Here is a 13,165-nt window from a genome sequence, read left to right as displayed (position 1 = left end):
CGCGTCACCATAACACAACACCATGTGTCATCTACATCAACAAATTTAGCTGTAAAATTTAACAAAAGTTAACAAAGAATAAATTTGTCATAGGTGTACCAATTTGAGATTTCTTGATCATGTTGACTAGAAGGTTGATCAAATGGCTTTGGTCACAGATAAATTGCTTGAGACATTCCAAAAGAAACCGCAATAGATGGAATCTAGCAAATTCGTTTTCCTCATCATTATCTGGAGGATTAAACGGCTGAAATGGAAAAATTGAAGAGACGAATCAAACTCTTCAAGAAGAAAAGTTCATTTTTCCTTCAAACCCTTTTTGTCAACCTTGGAGTCTAAATCCATGGAAAAGATTTCTCCCAAGGCTACATCGATTGCTTCAATCTTTGAAGAAGCCCCAAAGAACTAAAGTGATATTATTACACTTCGAAATCATATTAAGGAAATGGAAAGGCAAAAGAAGAGGAAAAGAAGCCAGCTCTAGAACCTTTCCAAGAGACTTCCTTAGCCTATATGATCTCAAATCCACTTGAGGCTTTTTTGCGAGACCAAAGTTGACAAGAGATATTAACCATTGCTACATTTGACTCTTCCAAACAAAATATCTCTGAATGGACTTCAGAATCATATTCATGTTCCTCTGAAAACACGTTAACCTATGAACCAGAAACACAAAAGTCTTTTGAACTTGCTATCTTTATTGCTATCCTCTTGAGGCAAAAATGCAATCAAATTCATCAGAGTCAGAAGTAGTACATTTTCATAATCCAATCCCAGACCATAAGTCTTCGACCTCAAAATATTACTTCACACTCGATGATAGTCCATACTCAAAATGGTCAAAAAGACTATAGGAATTTCATACTTGGCTCAATACTAGAGAACTTATTGGTCGAAAGCCGGTATAATATACTGATTGATTTTGTGAGTAGATTTATGGGAAGCCTAAAACATTGGTGGAGAACTGTTACTAGTTGAGATCAAACAACATTTTTACTCCAAATAGATTTTCATTAGATGATCCATGCAATCCACCATTTCTTTACTGGTAAAACCAGAATATCTTCTTGAGCTTAGAAGAAGATAATTTTTTGAAAGAAAATGCCGCTCTTTGCAGGAAAAACATCTAAATAAGCATTTCCAAGAAATGCTTAAATTATTCTATGCTCTTGGAGCTAATCCAGATCTAAAGAAAATATTCTTATCCTCTATTCCAAAAGAAATTGGACAATTTGTCTCTTCAGGCCAAGTAAAAGAGAATTACTAATGTTCCCATTGGAGAACTTCAGCAAGCATTACATCTTGCTCTTAACGATCTTTGTATCCGCCGAAAGGCCTTCAAGAGTTATTTTCAAAGCAACATAGGACTTAATCAGGCTTGCCAAAAACCCGAGTTAAGAATCAAATGCTCAAAGAAAGACTCATGTGATGATCCTTCTTGTGGTGATAGATGCAAGAAGTGAAGACACTTGACAAGATTTTCCATAGGTCATATCAGGAGAAGGTGTGAATGAAGATTCTTGCGGAAAAACACTCTAGAGGGGGTTCTTATGGAAAGCATAAAAATTTTGAAGATGCTACGTTTGCAACAAGAAATGCCATTTTTTCAAAAAATTATCCAAAAGCCATAGGAAGAAATTATCATTTGATCCATAAAATAGAAAAGCAAACTAGAGTAGCATTTCATGATAATGATGTTGAATCCGCATTCTTCTTGGAAGATAAACTAACCAAACATACTATGTGTGCGATCCAAACATGGTCACAAACCAATGATATTTTGTCTGAAGAATTCGAGGAAGTTTTGTTCTTTTAAAAAACCCTGGATCACCAATAATCCAAGATCTTTGTGCATACACTTCCAATATTCTTTCATATTTCCCTATTAAAATATATCCATCCAAATATGACAAGCCTATTTATGTCATTGCCTCATTGAAACTGGAGTTAATGCTTATATTGTTTTTTTTTTTTTTTTGGGATAGGAGGGACCAGTTTGCAGCCGACAGCCGTGCCGTAAACCCGCTGGTGACGCTAGCGCAGGACCCACCACCACGGCGTCACGCTTAAAACCACTAGCGACCACACTGGAATTTGAACCCGTCCCCTTTGTGAGGGGGATGAAAGTCCAAGCCAAGGTGGCCACCACATGGGGTGGTGCTAATGCTTATATTGTTGATATAAAGATACTTCAGAAAAATATTGGACTTGATATACCCAGTATTTTAACTCTAATTCTAGATATACCTTTGTTACAAGAGTTCGAAGCAAATCCATCATTATACAATTCTTTCCCTAGTGTTCAGTCACTACAAAAATCCTTGGTTTTGATTCACTAGATAAATATATCATTATCATTATACAATTTTGCCCAAAGATTCTTCATTTTTTAAATAAGCATTTTAGACCCTATCTTGCAAACCTTTCTTGAAGCATGTGTAGATTCTCACTCAAATTTTGTTCGAAAATGCCTTAACCCTTTATGGAAAGACCCTAACTTTTTCATTCATCTTCCTTTTAAGAAAAACGAGGATGTTAATCCCACCAAAGCTAGTCATCTTGGAATGAATCCAAAGCATTTGTTTTTGACACAAAGGGAATGCTCATACCTACTTTATCAAGGACTAATTGAGCCATTAGATTCTCAATAAGCTTGTGAGACATTTTATGTTAACAAGCGTACTAAACTGAACAAAAGAAAAATGAGATTGGTTATTAATTACTAGCCTCTCAATCAACTCCTGCAAGATGATAAATTTCATCTGCCACATCAGAACTCTTTATTCTCTAGTCTCACCCAAGCCAAAGTGTACTCCAAGTTTGATCTTAAAGTTGGATTTTGGCAATTGAGAATTCATCTTGAAGACAGATATAAGACAATTTTGTATCCCAAATCAGTATTTCTAATGGACGATACTTACTTTTAGCCTTAAAACAGCTCCTCCACTATTTCAAAAGGCCATGTGCAGAATTTTCTGCCCTATTATGGCCAATGCTCAAATTTACATCAATGATATCCTCCTCTATAGTCCAGATGAGAATTCTCATTGTAAATTATTGGCCTAGTTTGTAGAGCTAGAATGAAAGCACAGGATTATGCTATCCCAAAAAAAGATGATCATTGCTCGGAAAGAAACTATATTCTTTAGGATGCATCTCAAAGATGGAATGTACTATCTAGGTCCCCATATCGCTGAGGAATTGCATAAGTTTCTTGATAAAAATCTCTCCCACAAGCTGGTTTAGCAATTCATTGGGATAGTTAATTATCTCAGGAATTTTGTTCTAGAAATCACAAAATTTGTGAATTCACTACAACAAATGCTTAAGAAAGATGCCTCTCTATGGGGGCCACAACATACTAGGTCTTTAAGCAGACTTAAAAAAAAAAAAAAAAAAAAAATCAGTGTCTTCCCCCATTGCAATGGAATTTTTTATTTTTTTAATAAACAAATGCTAGTGATGAATATTGGGATATCGTTCTTTTGAAAGAAATTGATGGGAAGCAAAGAGGTTGTGCACATAAGAGTGGAAGAAGATGTACACGAGCGAAAATATTACCACTCTACATTCAAAGAAATCCTGATAATAAAATATGGCATCAAGAATTTTGAATTTTATCTTATAGGATATCATTTCCTCGTGGAGATTGACATACCTTTATTTTCTCAAATGGTGAAGTTCAAGTAGAAGCATATCCCACATTCTTAACTCCTTAGGTGAGCAGAATGGTTCTTAAAGTATTCTTTGGAAATCAAACATATTGCGGGAAAAAAAATATATTTGCTGATTTTATATTTTGACCAAAAGAATGTGCAACTTCCACATCCATAAACGTGTTTGTGGTGAGAAATCCCATAGAAGGTTCCAAGGCTTGAGAATTAAAGCCTAAATGGCCTTTATATTTGTATCCATTAGTTGTCCCTAAGCTCATTGAACATGACACTCTCTTTCAAAATCTTGGAAGTCTTATGTGACGATACAATTTCCATATTTTAGCAATTATGGTTGTGGCGTCCCAGTCCACCACCTAGCAAATCCATCGTATTGATTTATCTAAGAGTTTTCACACAAGCTAAAGACCTTTTTATAAGTTAGCATTTATAACATGAATTATAAATGAAACAATCATATAGCATTGATAGGAGGGGCAAAACATACATCCATTTTAATACGTCCATTTTAATACGTCTTATTTAAACACGTCAGGTGGTCAACCATAAACGTGAAAGAACCTATATTGGGAGACAAAAAAAAAAAAGAAAATGTACCGCTCCTTATCCTCCACTAAACATCACCCATGGCCATCAGCAAACGATACCACCTAAGCTCACAGTCCTATCCCAAAAAGTTACGACTGTGGCATATTCCCAAAAATGTCTTCCCCTAACTCTTGCTATGGCTCCTTCCGACTGCTACTCCTCACTAGCTCTTCCCTTGCCTCCGCTACCGTCAATAGGGTACAGAATTGGCCCCACTAGTCGTTCATCAACAAGCATAAAGACAAACACAAAGCAATACAAAACCCGGCCCTCCGAAGACCCTACATGGACCAACGGTATAACGATATATCTCGCGAATCTCGCGTCCAAGAAGTCAGGGTTCGTAAACTCATATAAATCGCCCTAAAAATCTACAGGCGCACCATATCTAGAAATCGGAGTCGCTAGAATAGGAGGCGTGGCTAACTATATGTAAAAAAAAAATAGGAGTGAGCTATGCCCAGCAAGATAAATAACCAAATCATAAACCAAATGATCCAAGCATCACTCAACTTCTAGGACACATCTAATCACAACTGTTGTACTTAATCAGTACGTCCATGATGGGGTGTGATGAAAATGCACTGTTTTATTTTGATACGCTACGATGGAAATACATCTTTGAAAGGATGTGAAGGAATCATATAAAAGACTTTTGAAGACAACCGTTGAAAAAGTTGGCAGAACGTATGCTCAAAATTCTCTCCTTGTCTTGTCCCCTTTTCCATCAAAAGAAAAGGAAGCGTTACATTTCTCCTTTACAAGGACAATCGGCATTTACGTTGTGGAAATTAGGTGCTTTCCTCGTGATTGCATTTAGACCAACGTGAAGTATCTTTGTTCGTGATCTTGTGCTTGGTTGTCTCTGTTTCTCACCCCTCAGTTTGCGCCTATGAAGTATTCAATAAAATGCCTAAGCTAGACCTGGAGATTCAACCCAGGTTGGTTCCGACCCCTTTTTTATGATATAATTATTTTATATTAAAAATAGAAAGATTTTCAAAAAATAAAAAATGCTTACAAAATAGTTTTTAAGTTTTCTCTTAAGATATGAGGAGATCCTTAAAGAAAAGTAAGACAGTTACAAGTTTTTGGAAACAAACCTTATATCGTTGTTTGCACACTTCCCCTATTTCTATTACGCCTTTATAATACATGGATTTCTATTTCCTTAGTCAGCTAGGAATTGAATCTTAGGACTCATGATTGGTATAAAATGCTACATGAATATTGCACTTGATGTTTAAACAAGATTAAGTATTGAAAGAACATTAATTGATTAAATAGTGTAATCAAGTTCCAAATTCTAATTTCTTTAATTGCATAGAGTAAAATATTTCTCTCAATATTTTGCTTGGGTTTCTAATCGATTCACCACAAATCGATTAGTGGCGACTCTTAAATGAAAATGATATGCAAATTAAATACTTGAATCATAAGTTGTGAATTGATGAACTTTGGAAATCTCAAGCTAAGCCTAAACTTAACAAGCCATTAGCCTCTATGTGCCTGTGAAAGGGCTCCCAAGGAGGTCGTGACATTCTATTTCGGAGGGCAAATGTGATTTTCAAGGTCCAATCATAGCCATGTTGTTTTCAGGTCTTGTCACTTGGCGATGTTGTAGAGCATTCAAAATAAGTAGTTAATTTGACATATGGCTGGCTATAATACATTATTTACGTGATGATGCATATTGCATGACCCGTGAATTTGAAAATATGGGTTGGAGTCCCTTTCATGGTGCATACAATCGCATACATTTTTTATTAGTTTCTTTGTTCATGGCCCAATTCCATAAGAATGGTAATTGTCACTTACTTAAACCGTATCTTTGCTCGTTTATTTATCTACCAATTGAGATTCTGAACACGAGGAGTTTAATCGAATGCACGTGAAAAGTGATTAGAAATTAGTATGGGACTTTATATTAGACTAATTGAATAAGTTTATTAGATTAGGATTTATGACCGCATAGTTTTGGTTAATTTATAATAGACAATATTTTATTATAAGTTCTATTCAACAGAAGGTTTTATTCAGTCAATACGTTGCCGTTAAATGACTAGCTTTGGCTAAGGGTTTTACCCTTCACGTTATGATAGATTACCGATCATTCCCTAAATTCTGGATGTGGATTTAGGATGTGACACAGACAATTTCCATCTATGGTTGTGATACACTAAAAAAAAATCACTTGGAAAAACTGTCCTCGCACGAGATGTGGACAGAAAATCTGGCCCGTTATATAAATAATTGTGCATATTATTAGAAGAGAAAATAATTTGATACCTTACTTTGATTTCCAACATCTAATGGGCGGCAATTATTTGAACCACACTGAACTTCTATTTTCTTGAAGGGGCCCTAAATTATTACAATAAGAGCTTTTTCAACGCAATGCTACGGACGTCACCCCATAGCGAAGCATCCATTAAGTTCATGCGGGGAACATTGAACATCAATTCAAGCAATTAGTTTGCATTGATCTCACTTTAATTACAAGCTAGAAACGTTGCCACTTTTAAAGGAGATATCTAAACGATGCTAAACTGTGGTATAGTGAAATAGGAAAGAGTAATTTTGACCCAGATAAGACGACATTTGGGACGCTAATTCCGCTTGCTTGCCAGAAGGGAGATGTTGACTTTGCATATGAGCTGTGTCAAGAGATTTTCAAGATTCAATGCCTTGTTGATGGGGCAGTATTGCAGCTTGTTGTTGATGAGTTGGTGAAGGAGTCAAGGATTGAGGAAGTGGAGAAGCTTGTGCAGCTTGGGAAGGTAAATAAGTACCGCCGTTATAGCTTGCTACTTCCAGCCAGCAAGTAAACGTGGCTGTAGGTCTCTTGGTTTTTGCTTACTTGATTTGAAATCAATAATCTCAGTGCAAATTTTAAGGCTGAAAAGGAATTTCTCGGTGCTAACATCTCGGTGGTTTAGCTTCGAAATGAAGTTCGGTGATCCATCCCTGTACTCTTACTTAACATGAAGTATTCAATACTTTGATGTTTTTGTATCTATCCAATGTAATCTCTTTTTGAATTTTGATAGTACTAGGAGCAGGTTATTTGTTACTGAGATATTAAGATTACAGGCAGTTGGCCAAGATAGTGTTTCATTGCTTCTTAGTTGGCAATGGTTATTCCTAATGGTTGCTATTTAGCTCCAATGCTATCATTAAGTATCATTCCTGTTACTTTACAATTTTCAATTGTGTATCTCCCAAATGAGATTGAGTCTACATATGTACATATGTAAGTATTGTCTATGTCATAAATTGAAAAATCTAATCTGATGTGGACTCTACTTATCCTCTATAGGTTAAAAGAATGTTCAGAACAGGATTGGTTTTAGTGCCCATACTTTGCAGACCAAATTTATTGTGCATCTTGAGCTGATAATAGGTGATCCTTCGTTGGCATATCATAATGTTTAGAAGATTTTATTGTGGAGCGGGTATTAACATATCCATGGTTTTTACTTAGAAGACAGTAGAGCGGTCCCATATAGGGAACATGACATTTAATTCTTATGTTCCTTCACACAGCGACTGGTTCAATGCCAAATTCTGACCTGAACCAGCTAGCTCCACCCAGTGACCGGGGCTGGTTCCAAGGTAAAACCAGTTTTGAACTTACCCTAATAAAATGGTGGCTGGGTCCAAGGTAGAACCAGTTTTGAACTTGCCCTGATAAAATGCGACATCTCTCTCTCTCTCTCTCTCTCTCTCTCTCTCTCTCTCTCTCTCTCTCTCTCTCCCTGTGCTTTGTGAAGCCAAGACTGCTCTTGTCATCTTCTCCAATAAAGGAAAGCTGTATGAGTTTGGAGTAGTTTGAGGTGTCAGATTATCTCGTATAGCCTCCCTCCCTAATTCTATTTTGTTATCTTAGATTCTCCAAATTATGTTTTTGTTTTTTTTTTTTTTAGCTTCTTTTCATTTATTCCAGTTCGTCTTATTTGGGACAGTTTTGATGGGTGTATGGTTCCTCGCTCTTTCCAGTCTTCTTTGAAAATTCAAAGGAAATGAAGATGCTGTGTCTTTTTTCCCCTCTCTTTGATGTTTAAGATATTCGGTGTTTTCGGAAGGTTGAGTTTTGCCTTGATGTTAGATCTGCAAAACGGGAACCATGGAAAGAAGCTACTGAGTCTTTTGTGGCTCCTTGTTTCGTCTGGTTATTTGCCTGAAACCAGGGATTAAAAACAGACAGAAAAGCAAGCCAGTTTTGGGTCTAGGTGGAACCTGGAACCATATGGCTGGCTTGGTTCATAGATCAGACTTGTTTGGATTCCATTCCAAAAATTGGGAATTAGCTCTGATTTGGTAGGTTCCAGGCTTGGAACTGATCACCTCTAATCTCTAGCATTTCCTCTATTGGCTGACACTGGAATTGTCATCCTTTTTGAATACCCACTTGCATCCCACTATCTTTTGCTCCTTTAGAGATGCTACCGACACGATTGACTCCTCCACCTCCTCTCCCATAGAACCATATGCTACTGAGCCTCTACACAAGATACCGCCTCTCAATGTGAGAGCTGTTCCTCCTCCTCCACTGCAGTAGAACCGCAAGCAACACTATTAGAAGTAATGCAATCTCCAAAACCATATCTCTTTGGTTCTCTAATCTCTCTCGTTCTTTGTCTATAACAGTGGAATATGACATCTCTACGGGCTCAACCTCGCCGCTAGCACTGTCCTCTGCACTTGGCGAACATGTGTTCTCTTCAACACTTGGTTCGGGACCTATATCCTCACTACATGTGTGTTATCTGCTGAGCATTCACTTGAAGCTCCACTTGTCTCTTGGCTCCATGATGTCTCTATCGTCTCTATCGTCTCAATCTTCTGTTGACATCTAAATTTTGACTATTTTGATTAATTATTCATCATTTAAGAAAAAGTAGGGATCGATCTTGAATCCTAAACCAAAAATATCAATTGTATGATTCATCTTAGTATTGCATTGCATGCATGGTACATTCACTTGCATTTTAGGATTATTTGAGTCTCGGGGAGCTAGAGATGAGCTAAACAAGTGAGCCGGAGAGGCAATTCAAGGTTATGGAATGAAATTGAAATCAAAAGAGAAGTATTCCAACATTTTTAAAACCTGAATTAAAGATAAGGTTGAAATTTGAAATTCCAAGAATCTTGGAGTTCAAACTTGAACCTGAGAAAAAAATCGGGCCCTAAACCTAAAATTCCAACATTGTGGGAGCCTGAGACAATTCGATGAGCTCAAGAGAATGTGTCACGCCCCGAACCCCGAGCGCGCGCACATCCCACTACGGTCGATTCAAAAATGCGACATCCCAGGATATGTCGCCGACCCATTCATTTCTCTACGCATGCGGAAGCGAAACAAATCCCCTGACAACATTTAACTTGGGATAGAAAAGCAGGAAACAAAATCACAACATAACACTTTCGTAAATCAACGAAATTACAAACAGAGGTCTACGGCCAAAAGTCTACAAAAGACTGGCTCTTAAAAAGAGATTATCTTACGACCTACAAGACGCACACGATCTCCAATCCTTATGACTTCACTTCTCCAACTCTTCAAGGCCAACCAAAGCTATCTGGCCGCTCCGTCCATCAGGGACCTGAAATGGTTATTCAATAACCACTGAGACCACGTCTCAGCAAGTTCAACCCCCTAAACCCCTATTAGAAAGAAAATACGCCCAAAGGTGGCCTAGCTACATCACACAGAAGACTTACCTCGCCTCAGTTCCTTCCTGCAGGTTAGCGCAATTCAAATCACTCAATCACAGATAGTAAGAGGAACTTAAACAATCGGAACGTATTCACTTTCATATATTCAACAACCGCGGGGTCCTGATTATAAGACTAAATCGTTATGACACGTCCCATTCCATGCCACACAATTCCGTCCCATAATCCGGCACATCAACAACACTCAACATGCATTCCAATTATTATTCACTGCCACACAAGGGCATAGCCTACTCGCAGTTCGGCTATCTCGACACTAATGCCAGGCATCGCCTCCCCATGGAGCGCGGCCGTCGCACGTCGACGGCATTCCCGAAGGAGCATCGTCTCCCCCTTGGAGCACGGCTTCGTCACTACGTCGACGGCATTCCCGAAGGAGCATTGATCCAGTCGGCCCAGCCTCTGCGATCGGCATCCACCGCGTGGGCAACCCATATAGGGGCAAGTCCGGCTCAGCAGCCCAGGACGATTCCTCTTAGTTATCACACAGTCAAAGCATACTCGGCCCCATCGGGCGCGACCTTTATCAGGTGGCATATAACGGCCCCATCGGGCGCGACCTTTATCAGGTGGCATATAACGGCCCCACTGGGCGCAACCTCTAATAGGTGGCATATCACGGCCCCACTGGGCGCGACCTCTAATAGGTGGCATATCACGGCCAATCGCCCATCAATTTCCACACTTAGAAATTTATAAAGAATCCATATTAATCACAATCAACACTCAATTCGCCACAACCAATCATCAATATCAAATTCCGAATGTACCGTAGCGACCGGCACGAAATTCTGAGAATTTAGGGTCCCGACCAAAATTTTCGGAATTTAATAAATAATTAAATTTATTCCGAAAATAATTAAATAATAATATTTTAATAATTTCGAATATTAAAATATTATTTAATTATTCAATAATTTCGAGATATTTAAATAAATCAAAAGTAAATTCCTTTTGTCACATCAAGGTTTATATTAATATAAACACCCACTTAACTTTAAATTAAACACAAATTAAGCTAATTAAACACATTAATATAATCCACACTTAAATAAATCAAACTAACCACCTAATCACACTTAACATAAACTAAGCACACCTAAAGCATAATTAACCCTCTAAGCGAGGTTTAGTGAGTTAAACTCACCGGATTAGCGAGCCGAGCGAACCAAAACGACGAGGACGACGCGAGGATCGACTTTCCTCAAAGCGGGCCGAGCATCCGGGCTCGGGAAGGCGGCCAAAACGAGCCAAACGTCCGCTGCATACCCATTTTCCAACTCTCTGATTGCTGCTGGTTGGGGGCGAAGGAGGGCAGATCCGGAGCTGGTTCGGCGGAGGAATGGCGGATCCGGCGCCGGTTGAGGCGCACAAGGGCCGAGGGACTTCCGGCGAGCTGAGGCGGGGGCGCACGGCGGCTCACGGCGGCGGGGACGAGCTCCGGCAGCTCCGGAACCCACGAACCGAGGCGAGACGCAGCCGGGCGTCGGCCTGCGCGGGCGCGCGGGCACGGCGGAGCGCGAGACGGTGAGCGGCGACGGGCGGAGGCGTGCGGCTGCTCCGACGGTGCTGCTTCGGCGTCCATCCCAGATCTGGGATCTCGAGCAGCAAACGAAGATGGAGAGAGAGGGCGACGGTGGCGCGGCTAAGCGACGGCGAGCGGGTGGAGGGGCGGAGCAGCTCGCGTGCGGACGGGCGGCGACGGCGAACGGCGAAGGTGTGCGACGGCCATGGCTGCTCGGTTCCTTCCTCCATTTTCTGGTCTTCGCACAGCAGAGGTGGAGGGGTAAAACCGACGGGAGAGGGAGGAAGAAGAGAGGGAGGAGAGAGAAGAAGGATGGGACCATTCCCTTTTCTTTTTCCTTTTTCTTTAATCCAACAAATTGGCCCACCACATGACCTCATGGGTGACATCACACTCCACTCACCCAATCCCCCACAACCTTTTTTCCAATGGGTTCACTTGCAATTTCCGCCGGGGTCCAATTCTTTGAACAACAACTTCTTCAATTCCACTTGATTCTCTTCCAATTGAATCAAATTGAAGTCCATAAAATTAATCCAATGTCGCCACGTTTCAATTCACATAATCACTTGACCATAAAACCAACTTAAGTCCCAAAAGTACGACCAAAAGCGGGCCTACTAATTTCTAGAGCCAAATTAGCCATACCTTGATTAATTTGCCCAAAAACTCGGCTTGCATGAAAAATCTTCCGAAGATGAATTAATGATCCTAAAACGATTTGTGACACACCCAGACTTCCAATTTCTGAATTCGATCTCAATTCCACGGTTAATTTCACTTTGGCACGATACTAGCGCGGCCCAACCTACCGAGTAGCATTTAGAAATTTTCATGCATTTGACATGTGGTTAATCATCTCAAGCCACAATGTACATCTTTGAAACATTTGCGACTTTCGGTTGTCGAGGAAATCTCAAGGTTTCAAATACGAACACGGGGTACCCAATCGACATAAAAGTCGGTCCAAGTGCCGATCAATAAGAATTGTGCGATCTGGTGGAATCACCCACACCTGATCACATGCCTCTGTCAAGTCGACCTATCTCCGATCTTTAATCGATTTTAATTGTGCCATAATGATCCTTGCAGACAAGCTCGGTCGAAAGGTCGCTTCCTGATCAAATTCTCGAGTCTAATGCATTAGAAACTCTTAACAGCTTCACCCGATAGACTAGTTTTCACATGAGTGGCCGACTCAAGGAAGGGAACTATATGCGTGCCAACGAAATGCCCGTCTCAATTTATTGAAAATAGAAGTGGAAAAATCGGGATGTCACAGAATGCATGTTCCAAAAATCTAGAAGGGGATATGGCCGGCCATTTGAAGAAGATTCCCAAATCCACGCTCAACTTCAAAAAATGAAATGCAATCTCTAGTGGTTATCTCAATCGGACAGTTATCGACAGTCCCCATTTTATCGCATTCTTGTGAGCCATTATATCGATTTGAAATCTCACTTTTATCAATAGATAGGGTCAGTAATTTCTGAATCTTGTAGATCGGTTATAATTTTTTTGTCACTCTTATTGCATGATTTCTTAATTCTAATTGAATGAGACTGAATTGGCCTTATAAATAAACCCATTCATCAGCTGAAGGGGCATATACGTTCATAGTCACATAGTCGGCAACTTG

At 39.6% G+C, this 13,165-nt stretch overlaps 1 long non-coding RNA gene across 1 annotated transcript; it reads right to left on the bottom strand.

The window, feature by feature from the left end:
• Positions 1-9,633: 9,633 nt before the first annotated feature.
• LOC120294138 lies at positions 9,634-11,453 on the bottom strand. The gene is made up of 2 exons (XR_005551623.1): positions 11,149-11,453; positions 9,634-9,868 (listed from the first exon to the last, which is right to left on the bottom strand). It is a non-coding gene; the product is annotated as an uncharacterized LOC120294138 (long non-coding RNA).
• Between the last annotated feature and the right edge of the window lie 1,712 nt (positions 11,454-13,165).

This window comes from Eucalyptus grandis, chromosome 5 (assembly GCF_016545825.1).
Source record: "Eucalyptus grandis isolate ANBG69807.140 chromosome 5, ASM1654582v1, whole genome shotgun sequence".
NCBI lineage: Eukaryota > Viridiplantae > Streptophyta > Magnoliopsida > Myrtales > Myrtaceae > Eucalyptus > Eucalyptus grandis.
This window is presented reverse-complemented; position numbering and strand designations above follow the sequence as displayed.